Source organism: Equus caballus, chromosome 1 (assembly GCF_041296265.1).
Source record: "Equus caballus isolate H_3958 breed thoroughbred chromosome 1, TB-T2T, whole genome shotgun sequence".
NCBI classification, from domain to species: Eukaryota; Metazoa; Chordata; class Mammalia; order Perissodactyla; family Equidae; genus Equus; species Equus caballus.
This window is the reverse complement of record NC_091684.1, coordinates 38,126,531-38,142,971: the sequence shown is the minus strand read 5'-3', so window position 1 is coordinate 38,142,971 and position 16,441 is coordinate 38,126,531.

The following is a 16,441-nucleotide window of genomic DNA, read 5'->3' as shown; positions in this document are numbered from 1 at the left end:
ACTTACGTAGCTCATGAGAAATCAAAATCCATACCGTGTAAGGATATAAATTTTCCAAGGATCCAAATTTTCACCACCCTTATATTGCAAAAACCAAAGTGATAAATTAACATTAAAATTGGTCCAGGATTTGTGAAACTACCAGGACCAAAGGAGAAACAAATTCAAAATAGTTCTGTAGGAATACTGCTACAATTCAGAGCATACGGGAATCGCCACCTCAGAAAAAAACACTGAGATGACTTCACAATAGGAACATTACAAACTATACAAGGAAACAATCTACCACGAGCGAGAACAGGCAGATGTAACAAACAGAAGTAGCATTTTCACGGTAGAGAAAGTAGAGTCATCTGAAGACTAAAATAGAAGTATGTTTAAAATAATGAAAGATACTGTAATGAAAGAACACAATAGGATGTAAAAAGAATAGGCAGAGAGAGAATAAATAGAGCTTTTAGAAATGAAAACCTGTTCAAATATCAGATTAGGCACTGAATAGAGAATCGGTGAACTAGTGGACAGACTGGAACAAATTACTTGCAATGCAGCACAGAGAGGTAAAGAGGTGGAAATTATGAAATAGAAGTAGGAACACGGAGAAACGAGTAAGAAGGTAAATCCTCCGTGTGTTTAGCATATCAAAAACAAAGTGAACCGGAAAATTAAGGAGATGATTTTAAACAGGCTCTTGTAACAGATGAATGTTGATTGATGAGGAATGTCTCCATGAAAAGGAAGGGGACCTGGGGTTACAGAGGCAGGTAAACAAGAGCAACATGGAGAATCTTAGGGGAGTTATGAGACAGGAGATGAGCCTTATACCAGAGGACACACAGGCAGGGTGGTCCTTTGAGGTTAGCTGTTTCCAGAACACAAAAGATTTCTTAATCATCCCTGCTTTCTAGAAACACAGATCTCAGATGAAGCTCAGCACTGCCAAATAGGAGTTCCAGAAGGACCAGGTAGGAAAAATGAAGATAATAGAGGGAGTTTGAAAAAGATAAAATCTAAGAATTTTTCAGTAATCAAAGAAAGACGTAAGTCCTCAGAATTATGAAGCACATTGGTTCCCAAATAAGAATAAACAAAAGCCATACCTACACATATTGGAGCAAAACTGCAAATGTAAAGAAATATTGTTAATTAGGAACGTTTTTCTTGCTCCTTATTTTTTTCATCTTCCCACATTTCAGGTTTCACTGGTTTTATACAGTGAAAATTATACTTTTTACTGATTGCTTTCTGAAATTGAGAACTCAAGCAAAAGCAAAAGCAATTATTACAATAAAAAGACTTCAGGGCAGGCCCCATGGCACAGTGGTTAAGTTTGGCGCATTCCGCTTTGGCAGCCCGGGTTCTCAGGTTTAGATCCCGGACATGGACCTACACCACTTGTCAGCCGCGCTGTGGCAGCAACTCACACATAAAGTGGAGGAAGATTGTCACAGATCTTAGCTCAGGGCTAATCTTCCTCAGCAAAAAATAAAACAAAACAACTAAAAGGACTTGGAGCACCCCCAGACCAGATTGCCCTTCTCCGTCGCAGTTATCTCCTCCTTAGGACTTGGCTTGCCACCATCTTGGGCCTCTTCCCCTCTCTTCTTACATTCCCTTTTTTCACTGATCTGAGCCATTTGCCTTCCCTCTCCTAGATTGTCCCTGAGAAACCTCACAATTTCCTTAATTTATTTTGCAGAGAAATTCAGCCTTCTCTCTCTGATGTCTCTCTCTCTTCTTCTTCCACCTTTTGGACCAAACTCACTCCCAAAGAGGCCTTCGAAACATTTCCCTAAACAAAATATCTTCCCTGATACAAATCATGTCACTACCCGTGTATATAGAAGTTGCTGCTGTGGGCTTTTTGTAATAAATAGCAATTCTTTTTTTCCAGCAACAAGGATTTCTCCTCTTAATTAGCAAGTTCTATATGTAGTAGATATCACTGGCTTTTAAGTCATCTTTGACCCCTAATTTTTCACGCTGGGCCAGACTTGGAGTGGGACTCGGGAATGGGATAAATATTCTCGTACACATTGCTTTAAATTAAAAAAAAAAAAAAAAGATCAAAAAGGCCAGCCCCAGTGGCCTAGTGGTTAAGTTCACCCTGCTCCACTTTGGTGGCCTAGGTTCAGTTCCCGGACACGGACCTACACCGCTCTGTTAGTGGCCATGCTGTGCTGCTGGCCCACATACTAAAAAATCGAGGAAGACTGGCACTGACGTTAGCTCAGGGTGAATCTTTCTCAGACAAAAAAAAAGGTCAAAAGTGTAAAAGGTTTGTTATTTGTTTAGGCCACACGAAAATGGCTAAGCCAAAGCAGCTACATTAAAACTACTTCATCAAAATGTCATGTACACACATCATATTAATATTCCTATCTTACAGATGAGGACACTGAAGCTCCCAGCATACATAGCTAGTAAGTGGTTTAGCTGGGCCTTCAACACACACCTTCTGATTCAAATACCATTCTCTTTTAGTGATACATTGCGGTCTGCAGAGTTTGCCTCTCAATTTAATGTTTTATTTTAGCCTAAGGAAAAAAATTGACGGTCATTGCAACTACATATACTTTATCTTTCTTCCTAAGTGTCACAATGGAGTACAACTGGGAATTCAATTCCTCTTTACCATGGAAATTCCCAGAGGGTAAACAGGGAAAGAACATACACAATTCTTCAAGCAGAGCTTTATTTTCTTCCTTCTACATGAGCATGCAAAATCCCACAGCAATGTTGTGACTTCAGTACTTATGGAAATCAAACTGGCCTCCTCCACTACAAAATAAAGTGGGATCTTGATGGCCTGTATTATTTCCCGCATACGGTGTTCCAGCTATGTCATCAGCCAACAGCACCACCTTATTAGGACCAAAGAGTGTCTTTCTGAAAGCATTGCCCTAAAAACTGCTGCTGCTAGACCCACCATCCTCCAAATCATGAGCCTTCTAATGTGCCCTGCGGACCTTGGGCAAAGGGACAGAGGAACACTGTCTTTTTACACTTCAGTTCAGCTGGAGATCAGAAGCTGTACGGAGCCACTGAGTGGAGTCATTCGTGTATTCATCCAAGAAATATTTGGAAACCTATTATGTGCCAACATTGTGCTAGGCACTGGGGATATGCTAACAAGAGAGACAATTTCTATCCTCATGCAGCTCATAGATTAGGTAGGGAAACAGGCATTAAGCAGGTACTGTAATTACACAAGTAACTCAAATGTCACTGTCCCCGCCAGCAGCCTCTCTTTTGGTCTCCTGCTAACATTGGTGCTGGACATAGCACCTCTCTTTGTTCCAATAAATATGTAAACAATCTGCTCTGCACCAAAAGCACTAATGGGCAAAATACATCTTGACCAAGATTCTGTATAGGAGATGGAGGGAGGGGTTTGGTTTCCATTGTAACACACCTGAGTGAAATACTCCCAATTCTCTTAGGAAGTCTCTGATCTCCACCCTGGGTTCTTCTCTGTCTTTTGCTGAAAGAGTTCTGTAATTTACTGTCTTGTGTCTCTTCTTCCTGTATTTTCCCCCTGGAACTTTAGTTTTCCTGCTCCCCACCCCCACCCACATCATGGTGAGCAGTTTGGCCCTGCTTCCGAGTCTGCTTCCAGCCTCGTTCCCTGGCAGCATCTCAGAGCTCACAAAGTAAATGCCCTCCAGTGGCTGGACGCCACCTCCTCAGAAGATGGCACGTGTGTCAGGATGGGGTTGATATAACATCAAAAACCGGTTGTGCTACACTTAAATAGGTATTAATCATAATTGTGATAATTTGCTAAACGGAGAAATACAGGTGCTAGGATACTGAGTAAGAGGCCAGCCTGGTGTTTTGGCCAAGATTAGATGCACTCAGCGTTCCTGCCACGTCAAGCCCCAGCTCCTGAATCAGCTTGCATTAAACGAGGAGCAGCCACAATCGCTGTCTGAATAATTCTCTGGGATAGAGTTTCTTCCTGAATGACTCGATTCACATAGGATGAAAAATTGTCTCTCTCCACTAGGAAGTGGAATAAAACAACTGACTCACATTTCACGCTTCCACTTCTGCCAAGCCGAGATGATACTGTCTGTTACTCAGATGTGAGCTGGAGCTGAATCTGCTCTGTGTAACTGACTGATTTGGCTAGGAAGTTAAAACCCAGGTACTAGGCAGTCCAGAGAGGCTTACTGAGTTAAGTTCCTGGGTCTTAGATTCCAGTCAAGTTCTGGAGCATGGTGATTCTTTGGTCTGGTGATAGGGACTCATCCTGGAAGATGTGAGGTGATCCTGTTGATTCAGAAGTTTCCTCCTACCAAGCTTCATACTCCCTGGATGTCTCCTGGGAGGGTTACAAACCCAAGATAGCCTTTGAACATATCTGATGCCTAGACCCGGAGCACGGAGCATGAGGCTTCACAGGTCAATGGTAGACGCCACTTGCTGACAAGAGGGAAGTTGGTGTTGAGAATATATGGCAGAGACTGAGTTCAGGGACTAAGCTGGGAGCAAACCTGACCACCATGGTCAAAACCAAGACTAGTCCCTAGACCTAGAGTACTAGACACACACCAGGTCTGAAGGCCCAGCGCCCACGGGCTGCAGCGGATTGGGATGGAAACAGGACTCCGACCTGGATTTATGTGCCCCCTAATTACTGATAGTGATTAAGGGAGTCAGCCAGTAGAACCTTGCTTTTTTTGCTTTAAACTTTATTTTCTGAACATTTCCCCATGTCATTACATACCGGAGACATGGTAGTTCTACCAACTATTTCAAAAAAAGACCTGTGATTTATATGCACATAATTATGCCACAGTGAGTATTGCTCACGGTATTCTAGGATATGTCCTCACGGTGTATAACATCACGGCAAGTACATTGTACTACACTGAGGTGACAAATTTTCCTCAGCTCTACCATCATCACCACTAGGGAGTTCACACGTTCTCCCCACCCATGTGGTTGCAAGACATGATCCTGTTGTTTTCAAGACTAGCTTGCCAATTTAAAAAAAATCACTTTTGACTCTTTCTTTTGATACTCACAAAACTAAGAATTGACAAATTAAAGACTTTATTGGGTAGACTCTGTAAACTTACAGCCAGCGGACAATTACTGAGATTGGCACACATATTAATAAATCTTCCTAACACCCATGTAATCTAAGTACCTTTATTATCCCTATTTTATAGAGAAGGAAACTAAACATTAAAAAGGTCAAGTAGCTTAGCCAGGGTCGTTCAATATAGAAATTATTGAAAGTCATTCAATAGTCATTCAATAAGCCAGGACTCAGACCGAAGTCCGTCTGATGCCAAGTCCACGTGCATAACCCCTCTGCTCTTTCTGGGGATGCATGTCAGATACCGTTACGAACACTTTCTGATATCCTCTTAGTTCACAGTGCGTTGATACTGCACGTTGGCTCTCCTCTCCTCCATAGAATGTTCTAAGCATAACAATTCTTCCCAGAGTTGAGAGATTCTTCATTAGCCTAATTTTATCACACCCACTCTTGTCCCTGACCCTTCTGTCCTTGATCAAGTCAAGTTAGACTACTAAATAGTAGATTCTGATTTTAAATTTATCATCACCAAGAAATAGAAAACTACCAATCAGTTTAGAGGATCCTTCAGAAAACTTAAGTTCTGCCCAAGGCTGACACAACCTGAACCTGAGTTAGATGGAAACACAGGCCAGTCAGCTTCCTGAGGCAGCAATCACTGAGTCACTAAGACATCACTAGAACCGAGCAGAGTCTGTGTTGGTAACTCAGGTTTCCCAATGCAGTCAAAAGAGCTCTCACGTAGAAAAAAGAAAAACATTTATCACACAAGAGGCCCATCTGTGTTGGTTACCTTAGTAATATTCCCTGGAACTTGAATAATCATAGCTGTGCCACAGACCCTGGGATCTGCCAGATGTTAATGCCATCTCAGCTAGAATCCTTAAACTAGAGAGCGGTTTGTTTTACTATTTACATGGTAAACCTATTATATATCTTCCATTAAGTTGTCTCTCACCCCCCCAAAATAATCACAAAATAAAACTGAAAATAACCTTATAGAAAAGTGGGAAATGTTTTGGCAACACAATAGTCAAAAAAAGAACCTTTAAACATAATTTGAACAATTTCAATTGTAATTGTATGCATATAAATTCTCTCTCTTCATAGGGACAGTGAAGGACTTATGACGCTGAGTTGTAAGTGATGGGGGAATAGTGACATGAAAGACCATTTCAAACAGGTTAAAGTGTCATATTGGATCATGGAAGCCAGATTTCTCAATGTTTAAAGAAGGGAATGAAAAACTGGAAATGCAGAAGGCTAGAATCAACACGTGGTTCACAAGGGTGAGAAGGTAATCTCAAATATCCCCCCTACAAACCACTTATTAATTACACAGGGGGAAGTAGTAACTGTACGGGGGAGGATTAACGTCATCAACAGTGGCACGAACTGGCTTTGTGTGTCTCCTGATGTGATGCGCAGAGTGGGACACAGTATCACATCTGCGGAGTTTCTGCCAAAAATGCATAACACGAAACAAATCAGAGAGAGCTTCAGACAAGCAAAACTGAAAAATATCCTGTGAAATAACTAGCCTGTACTCTTCACAATTGTCAAAAACAGGAAAGATAAGGGAAGATGAAGAAACTGTTCTAGATTACAGGAGACTAAAGAGGGGCGACAACTGGCTGCAATGCATCCCCCCGAACTGGCTCTTGGACAGGGAAACTAATAACTATAAAAAACATTACTGGGACCATTGGAACAATTTAAATTTTAGGTTGAAGAATTATATCAAAGTTACAGTTTATGATTTTGATCATTGTAATGCGGTTATGTAAAAGGGGTCCCTACTTTTAGGAAATGCACACTAAAGAATTTACAGATAGAGGATCCTAATATCTGCAAGTACTTTAAAAACGGTTTTAAAAAATAGAGAGAGATTGAGAGCAAATGATAAAGAAAATGTAGCAAAATATTAACAACTGGTGAATCTGGGAGAAGAGAATACAGGTGTTTCTTATACTTTTCTTTTGACTTTTGTGAAAGTCTGAAACTGTATTAAAATAAAAATGTTTAAATGTCATATCACATTCAAATCATTCAATAAATCTTTGTAAAAACAGAGATAAAGACTATATTACTTTCCTATTGCTGCTGTAACAAATTGCCACAAACTTAGTGGCTTAAAACAACCCAAATTTACTATCTTACATGCCCTTTCCAGCTTTTAGAGGCTACCCTGCTTTCCTTGGCTCACAGCCCCTTCCTAGCATCAGTCCAACCTCTGTTTCCATCATCACGTCTCCTTTCCTGATGCTGACCTCCCTGCCTTCTTAGTAGAAGGACCTTTGTGACTACATTGGACCCCCCTAGATAGTCCAGGATAATCTCTCCAGCTCAGGCCTTTAATTTAATCACATCTGCAAAGTCTCATTTATCAAAAGTTCCAGGGGTTAGGATGCAAACATCTTTGGGGAGCCATTATTCTGCCTACCACAAAGTAACTATAAAGAGAAAAAATTCTATCCTTCTCCCAAATAAATATAAACAATATTCAAAGTATTTGGGTTTGAAGGGGCACCCTCAGGTCTAGGAAGGGGGGTTGCCATCACGGATGAAAACACAGGACATCAAAGTTACTATAATCTTCCAAATCTTACTGTGGGAAATGGATGTAGGGTGTCTGTTTTATTATTCTTAAGCTGCACTTGCACATTAGTCTCTTGTATGATTTAGTTCATAATTGTTTTTAAAAACACTTGGAATTATATACAATGATAGAATATTCTATGCTGATAAGACCTTTTCCTAAGGCCTGGAGTATATTGAAAACTATTCTACTTAAGTGTTCTTGAAAAAAAATTTTTTAATTGTTTATCTTCTCATGAGGGTTAATTACGTGGAAACATAATCTTAGCAGACCTAGCAACTAATATCTTGAATCTGTTTACAACAGAATAATCATTACTTTGTCAATCAATCATACTTAACAAATAGAAGATTATTATCATTAAAAATTATGCTGACATACAGCAATCCCAAAAGTCCTATGCACCCCAATGTTCATTGCAGCATTATTTACAATAGCCAAGACATGGAAGCAACCTAAGTGCCCATCAACAGACGAATGGATAAAGAAGATGTGGTACGTATATACAATGGAATACTACTCAGCTGCAAAACAGAACAAAATCATTCCATTTGCAATAACATGGATGGACCTTGAGGGAATTATGTTAAGTGAAATAAGCCAGCGAGAGAAGGATAATCTGTGCATGACTCCACTCATATGAGGAATTTAAAATTATGGACTAAGAACAGTTTAGTGGATACCAGGGGAAAGTTGGGGTGGGGGGTGGGCACAAAGGGTGAAGTGGTGCACCTACAACACGAATGACAAACATTAATGTACAACTGAAATTTCACAAGATTGTAACCTATCATTAACTCAACAACAACAAAAACTATATGTAAAAAACAAATTACGCTGACATAGATCAGTGGTTGTCAGGGGTTATGAGTAGGAGGAAGAGGATAAATATAAAGAAAAATCATGAGAAAGAGTTTTGGGTGATGTGACCGGATTCTAGTGGTGGCCACATGAATCCACACGTGTTAAAATTCATAGAGCTGTACACCAAAATGAAAAGGTCACTTTTACTTTATGATAATGTAGAAAGTAAAAGTTTACTTTATGATAATGTACAGAGTAACTTTTAAAAATTATGCTAATCTCTTTTGACTCAACAGCTTTAAATGTAGGAATTTAGCCCCCATGAAACACATCCATACGTAATCACTCACATCTCCCCCCCAACAGTAAGAGTATGTTCATTGAAGCAATAACAAGAACCCAGACCCTACCCAAATATTTATCAGCAGAGCAATAATTAAACAAATTATGATGTTTTCATACTATGCAAGTCATTAAAATAGGCTTTAAGTAAGCTGACTTGTAGTAGAATGTTGTTCCAGAATTGGCTTGGGATCGAGGTGATAAGTAACCCACCTTCCAAAGAGAGCCTAAAGCAACCGGGAGCCAGTTACCTCTTCAGGGCAGGTATGAAACCACCGGACTGACTCCCCTACCCAGCTGACAGTACATAATTCCCTCCAAACTACACATCTACACACAGACCACTTTGGGAAACAAAGTTCAACGCGAATTTTCGGTCTTAAGATGTCAGCCTTGTGGGGAGTGCTACAGTTTCCCTTTCTCTCCCCACAAGGGGAATATCCCTCAAAAGAATTAAGTAAGAGGAAATATGCCCAGATTAGAGATGCAGGCAGGAAAGGAGTCCTCACATTTTATTCCCTGCTTGGCTACCTGTTTCTTCAGTGGAACAGCTCATCTGTCCTCTGTGTCTATTTGAGCAGGGAATGAAAGAAGACAGACAGCTGGGTGAAGAGGCCATAGATGGAGCAGTCTGCCTGCCCCATCTTGGGTGTGACAAGGATACGTGGACTTCCTGGTAGTGAAATGATCCTTGGAATGTAGCTGGACTCGAGCTATCTTATTAGGTACCCTACCCAAGAGAATTGGTCACCAGGAGAGAGACCCCCAGGAACAAGAGGCTATAGGATGAGCTGTCCTGGGTGGGAGCTGAGAGGGTATTGAAAAAAGTTGAACTCTAGCACATTTACTGTGCGAAAGAACTGTGCCCTGAGGAAAACCTTCCTTGAGCACCCTGAGAAGCCACACATGTGTCCCGGGAACAAGGCAGCCTTTTGAGTACAATAAGCACTGTCAGAACACCCCAGCAATGGTTACTGCATTTGTTTGCTTGTGCTGCCATAACAAAATACCACACACTCGGTGGCTTCAACCACAGAAATGTATTTTCTCACAGTTTTGGAGGCTGGAAGTCCAAGATCATGGTGCCCACAGGGTTGGTTTCCTCTGAGATCACTCTCCTTGGCTTTGAGAATGTGATTCCAGCTGAGCTTCTCATAATACCTCATGGCCCTGGCCAGAGTGATTAATCAACAGACTGAACCAATCAGAAACATTCCCTGGGATTTTGCAAGCCAGAAGCTGGGAGCTGCTAGTGGTGGTATCTCCTAGTTCGTGGAGAGCCTGATGTGGAAGAATGAAGCCACCATGCAGGGAGACCTAGAGATAAGAGATAAGAAGAATGATTCCTGATGACACTCTGGTCCTGGTTTCAGTCTTCTTGAAGGCTAATTCTACTCTTGTCCCTCCAATATTTGGGGTATCTGAGCCAGTTAAATGTTTCCTTTTGCTTAAGCCAGATTGCTTTTGCTTCTATCCCTTGAAACCAAAGAATCCTAAAAAATAAAAAAATACGTATTTATGTGGTGTAATTCTATTTCATGGAAAAATACATACAAAATTGTTAACAGTAATTAATTCTGGTAAATGACATACTTTTTTTTCAATTATTTTGTTGAGATCATAATGGTTTATAACATTGTGTAATTTCAGGTGCACATTATTATTTATCAGTTTCTGAGTAGACTTCATTGTGCTCACCCCCAGTAGTCTGATTTTTTTCTGTCACTGGACATATGTGCCCCTTTACCCCTTTTACCAAGCCCCCACCCCTTTCCCTTCTGGTAACCACCAATCCGTTCTCTTTATCCATGTATTTGTTTATCTTCCACAAATGAGTGAAATCATGCAATATTTGTCTTTCTCTGTCTGGCTTATTTTGCTTAACATCATACCCTCGAGAACCATCCATCTTATTGCAAATGGGATGATTCTCTGTTTTTTTTCATGGTTGAGTAGTATTCTATTGTATTTATACATACCACATCTTCTTTATTTGTTCATGTGTAGAAGGGCACTTGGCTTGCTTCCACATCTTGGCTATTGTGAGTAGTGTTGCAATGAACCCAGGAGTGCATAAATCTCTTTGGATCACTGATTTCAAGTTCTTTGGCTAAATATCCAGCAGTGGGGTAGCTGGATGGTATGGTATTTCTACTTTTAATTTTTTGAGAAATCTCCATACTATTTTCCGTAGTGGCTGTACCAGTTTGCATTCTCACCAGGAGTGCCTGAGGGTTCCGTTTTCTCCACATCCTCTCCAACATTTGCTGTTTTTGTCTTGGTAAAGATAGCCATACTGAGTGGTGTAAGGTGATATCTCATTGTAGTTTTGATTTGCATTTCCCTAATAATTAACGATGTTGAACATCTTTTCATGTGTCTATTGACTATTTGTATATCTTCTTTGGAACAATGTCTGTTTGTATCCTCTGCCCATTTTTTGATGGGGTTGTTTATTTTGGGTTTTGGTTTTTTTTGGGGGGTGAGGAAGATTGGCCCTGAGATAACGTCTGTTGCCTATCTTCCTCTTTTTGCCTGAGGAAGATTGTCCCTGAGCTAACATCCGATCTGTACCCCAATCTTCCTCTATTTGGTATGTGGGATGCTGCCACAGCATGGTTTGATGAGCTGGTAGGTCCGTGCCCAGGATCCAAACCCGTGAACCCTGGGCTGCTGAAAAGGAGCATGTGAATTTAAGCGCTATGCAACTTTGCTGGTCCTGGGTTGTTTTTTTTTCATTGTTGAGTTGTATAAGCTCTTTACGTATTTCGGAAATTAACTCTTTTTCAGATATATGATTTGTAAATATTTTCTCCCAGTTGGTGGGTTGTCTTTTTGTTTTGTTCATGGTTTCCTTTGCCTTGAAGAAAGCTTTTTAGTCTGATGTAGTCCCATTTGTTTATTTTTTTCTTTTGTTTCCCTTACCTGAGTAGACATGGTATTCAAAAAGATGCTGCTAAGACTGATGTCAAAGAATGTACTGCCTATATTTTCTTCTAGGAGTTTTCTGGTTTCAGATCTTACATTCAGATCTTTAACCCATTTTGAGTTAATTTTTGTGTATGGTGTAAGACAATGGTCTACTTTCATTCTTTCGCATATGGCTGTCCAGTTTTCCCAACACAGTTTAGTGAAGAGACTTTTCTTTCTCCATTGTATGTTCCTGGCTCTTTTGTCAAAGATTAACTGTCCATAGATGTGTGGTTTTATTTCTGGGCTTTCAGTTCTGTTCCACTGATCTGTGTGTCTGTTTTTGTGCCAGTACCATGCTGTTTTGATTACTATACCTTTGTGGTATATTTTGAAGTCAGGGATTGTGATGCCTTCAGCTTTGTTCTTTTTTCTCAGGATTGATTTGGCTATTTTGGGTCTTTTGTCGCTCCATATAAATTTTAGGATTCTTTGTTCTATTTCCATGAAAAATTTCTTTGGGATTCTGATTGGGATTGCATTGAATCTGTACATCGCTTTAGGTAGTTTTGACATTTTAACTGTGTTTTTTCTTCCAACCCATGAGCATGGAATATCTTTCCATTTCCTTATGTCTTCTTCAGTTTCCTTCAATAATGTCTTACAGTTTTCAGCGTATAGGGCTTTCACCTCTTTGGTTAAGTTTATTCCTAGATATTTTATTCTTTTTTGTTGCAATTGTAAATGAGATTGTGTTCTTGACTTCTCTTTTTCCTAGTTAGTTGTTAGTGTATAGAAATGCAACTGATTTTTTAAAATTGATTTTGTACCCTGCAATTTTGCTGTAGTTTTCAATTATTTCTAATAGTTTTCTGATGGATTCTTTAGGGTTTTCTGTATATGGAATCATGTCATCTGCAAACAGCGAGAGTTTCACTTTTTCCTTTCCAACTTGGATTCCTTTTATTTCTTTTTCTTGCCTAATTGATCTCGCCAAAACCTCCAATACTATGTTAAATAGGAGTAGTGAGAGTGGATACCCTTGTCTTGTTACTGTTCTCTGGAGGCTTTGCTTTTGATTTTTCACCATTGAGTATGATGTTGCCTGTGGATTTGTCATATATGGCCTTTATTATATTGAGGTACTTTCCTTCTATACCCATTTTATTGAGAAGTTTTTATGATAAATGGATGCTGGATCTTGTCAAATGCTGTCTCTGCATCTATTGAGATGGTCATGTGATTCTTATTCTTCATTTTGTTCATGTAGTGTATCACATTGATTGGTTTGCAAATGTTGAACCATCTCTGCATCCCTGGTATAAATCCCACTTGATCATGGTGTATGATCCTCTTAATGTATTGCTGTATTTGGTTTGCAAGTATTTTGTTGAGGGTTTTTGCATCTAGGTTCATTAGTGATATTGTCTTGTAATTTTCCTTCTTTGTGTTGTCCTTGTCTGGTTTTGGTATCAGGGTAATGTTGGCCTCATAGAATGATTTAGGAAGCCTTCCATCTTCTTCAATTTTTTGGAATAGTTTGAGAAGGACAGGTATTAAATCTTTGAGTGTTTGGTTGAATTCTCCAGAAAAGCCATCTGGTCCTGGGCTTTCGTTTTTTGGGAGGGCTTTGATTATTGTTTCATTCTCTTTACTTGTGATTGGTCTATTCAGATTCTCTATTTCTTCTTGATTCAGTTTTGGGAGGTTGTATGAGTCTAGGAATTCATCCATTTCTTCTAGGTTATCCAATTTGTGGGAACATAGTTTTACACAGTATTCTCCCAGAATTCTTTGTATTTCTGCAGTATCCATTGTAAATTCTCCTCTTTCATTTCTAATTTTATTTATTTGAGGCTTCTCTCTTTTTTCCTTGGTGAGTCTGGCTAAGGATTTGTCAATTTTGTTTATCTTCTCAAAGAACCACCTCTTAGTTTCATTAATCCTTTCTACTGTTAGTCTCTATTTCATTTATCTCTGCTCTCATTTTTATTACTTCACTCCTTCTGCTGACTTTGGGCTTTGTTTGTTCTTCTTTTTCTTGTTCTGTTAGGTGGAGTTTAAGATTACTTATTTGATCTTTTTGTTGTTTGTTGAGGTGGGCCTGTCTTGCTATGAATTTCTCTCTTATAACTGCTTTTGCTGCATCCCAAAGAGTTGCAATGTGTATTTTCTTTTTCATTTGTCTCCAGGTATTTTTAAACTTCTCCTTTGATTTGTTCATTGATCCAATGGTTGGTCAGTAGCATGTTGTTTAGTCTCCACATATTTCTGACATTCCCAGTTTTTTCTTGTAGTTGATTTCTAGTTTCATAGCATTGTAGTCAGAAAAGATGCTTGAGATGATTTCAATCTTCTTAAATTTATTGAGGCTTGCCTTGTTTCCCAACATATGGTCTGTCTTTGAGAATGATCCATGTGCACTTGAGAAGAATGTATACTCTGCTGTTTTTGGATGGAATGCTATTAAGTCCATCTGATCAAGTGTTTCACTTAAATCCACTGTTTACTTGTTGACTTCTTGTCTGTATGATCTGTCCATTGATGTAAGTGGGATGTTGAGGTCACCTACTATTATTGTATTACTGTCAATTTCTCACCTTAGGTCTATTAATAATTGCTTTCTGTACTTTGGTGCAACTGTGTTAGGTGAAAATATATTCACAAGTGTTATGTCCTCTTGGTGGAATGTCTCTTTTATCAGTATATACTGCCCCTCTTTGTCTCTCATCGTCTTTTTTAACTTGAAGTCTGCTATGTCTGATATAAGTATAGCAACTCCTACTTTCTTTTGTTTGCCATTTGCTTGGAGGATCATCTTCCATCACTTCACTCTGAGCCTATGTTTGTCCTTAGAGCTGAGATGTGTTTTCTGGAGGCAGCATATTATAGGGTCTTGTTTTTTAATCTATCCATCTACTCTGTGTCTTTTGATTAGAGAATTCAATTCATTTATATTTAGAGTGATTATCAATATATGAGGGCTTAATACTGCCATTTAATCTCTTATTTTCTAGTTGTTCTATGTTTCCATTGTTTCTCTTCCTTTGTATTTCTGATTGCCATTTCATTTGGTACTTTCCCGTGGAGGTTTTCTCAGTTTTATCTTTTTTTATGAATTGTAGCTCTGCTCTGATTTTTCGTTCAGTGGTTACTGTGAGTTTTGTATAAAAGATCTCATAGTTGGGGGGCTGGCCCCGTGGCCGAGTGGTTGGGTTCGCGCGCTCCACTGCAGGCGGCCCAGTGTTTCGTCGGTTCGAATCCTGGGCGCGGACATGGCACTGCTCGTCAGACCACGCTGAGGCAGCGTCCCACATGCCACAACTAGAGGAACCCACAACGAAGAATACACAACTATGTACCGGGGGGCTTTGGGGAGAAAAAGGAAAAAATAAAATCTTTAAAAAAAAAAAAAAAGATCTCATAGTTGGGATAGTCCCTTTTCTCACAGCCTCTTATCTCCATTAGCCTAAGCAGGTTCCATCCCTTACCTCTTCTCCTTCTAAGTTATTGTTGTCACAAATTATTCTGTTTTGTGTTATGAGTTTGTGACTAAGTTGAAGTGTTTATAGTTACTTTTGATGCTTTTCTTCCCTTTATCTTTTAAGTTATAACTGAGTGTTTGCTTCCCTGTTCTGATAGAGAGCTGCAGTTTTCTGATTTTCTCTGTCCATTTATCTTCTTGCTCAAAGCTTTGTAGACCTTTGCCTTTTTGTTCCTGGTGTGAGGGCATCTTTAATCATTACTTGTAGGGGAGGTCTAGTGACAATGAACTCCCTCAGCTTTTGTTTGTCTGGGGAAGTTTTTATTTCTCCATTGTAGCTGAAGGAAAGTTTCACTGGATGGAGTATTCTTGGCTGAAAGTTTTGTTTTTCAGTATTTTGAATATATCATTCCATTCTCTCCTAGCCTGTACGTTTTCTGCTGAGAAATTCGCTGAAAGCCTGATAAGGGTTCCTTTGTTGGCTATTTTCTTCTGCCTCGCTTCCCTTAATAGTTTTTCTTTGTCATTGACTTTTGCCAGTTTTACAATTATACGCCTTGGAGAAAGTCATTTAGCAGTGATGTAATTAGGCATTCCATTGGCTTCATGTATTTGTAAATCTGTTCCCTTCCCAAGGTCTGGGAAGTTCTCAGCTATTATTCCTTTGAACAAGCTCTCTGCACTTTTCTCCCTTTCTTCCTCCTCTGGAATACCTATAATCCTTGTGCTGCTTTTCCTAATTGAGTTGGATATTTCTTGAAGAATTCTTTAATTTTTTAAAAAAGCTTAGTTCTCTCTCCTCCACCTGTAGCACTTCTATATTTCTATCCTCTAACTCACTAATTCTTTCCTCTGTAACATCAGCTCTATTTTTTAAGGATTCCAGATTATTTTTTGTTACATTAATTGTGTTCTTCCTATCCAGAATTTCAGCTTGGTTTTTTTAAAATAGTTTCAATCTCTTTGGTGAAGTATTCCTCCTTCTCATTATTGTTATTCCTGAGCCCATTGAACTGTCTTTCTGAGTTTTCTTGTAAGTCATTGAGTTTCTTTATGACAGTTATTTTGAATTATCTGTCATCTAGATCGTAAATTTCCATGCCTTCAGGGTTGGTTTCCGGAGAATTGTCATTTTCCTTCTGGTCTGAATTGTTGCTGTAGTTTCTCATGGTGTTTGATGAACTAATCTTTTGTTGTGCATTTGTGGTAGTAGTAGGTTGCAGATTCCACCTGCTACCACTAGAGGGAA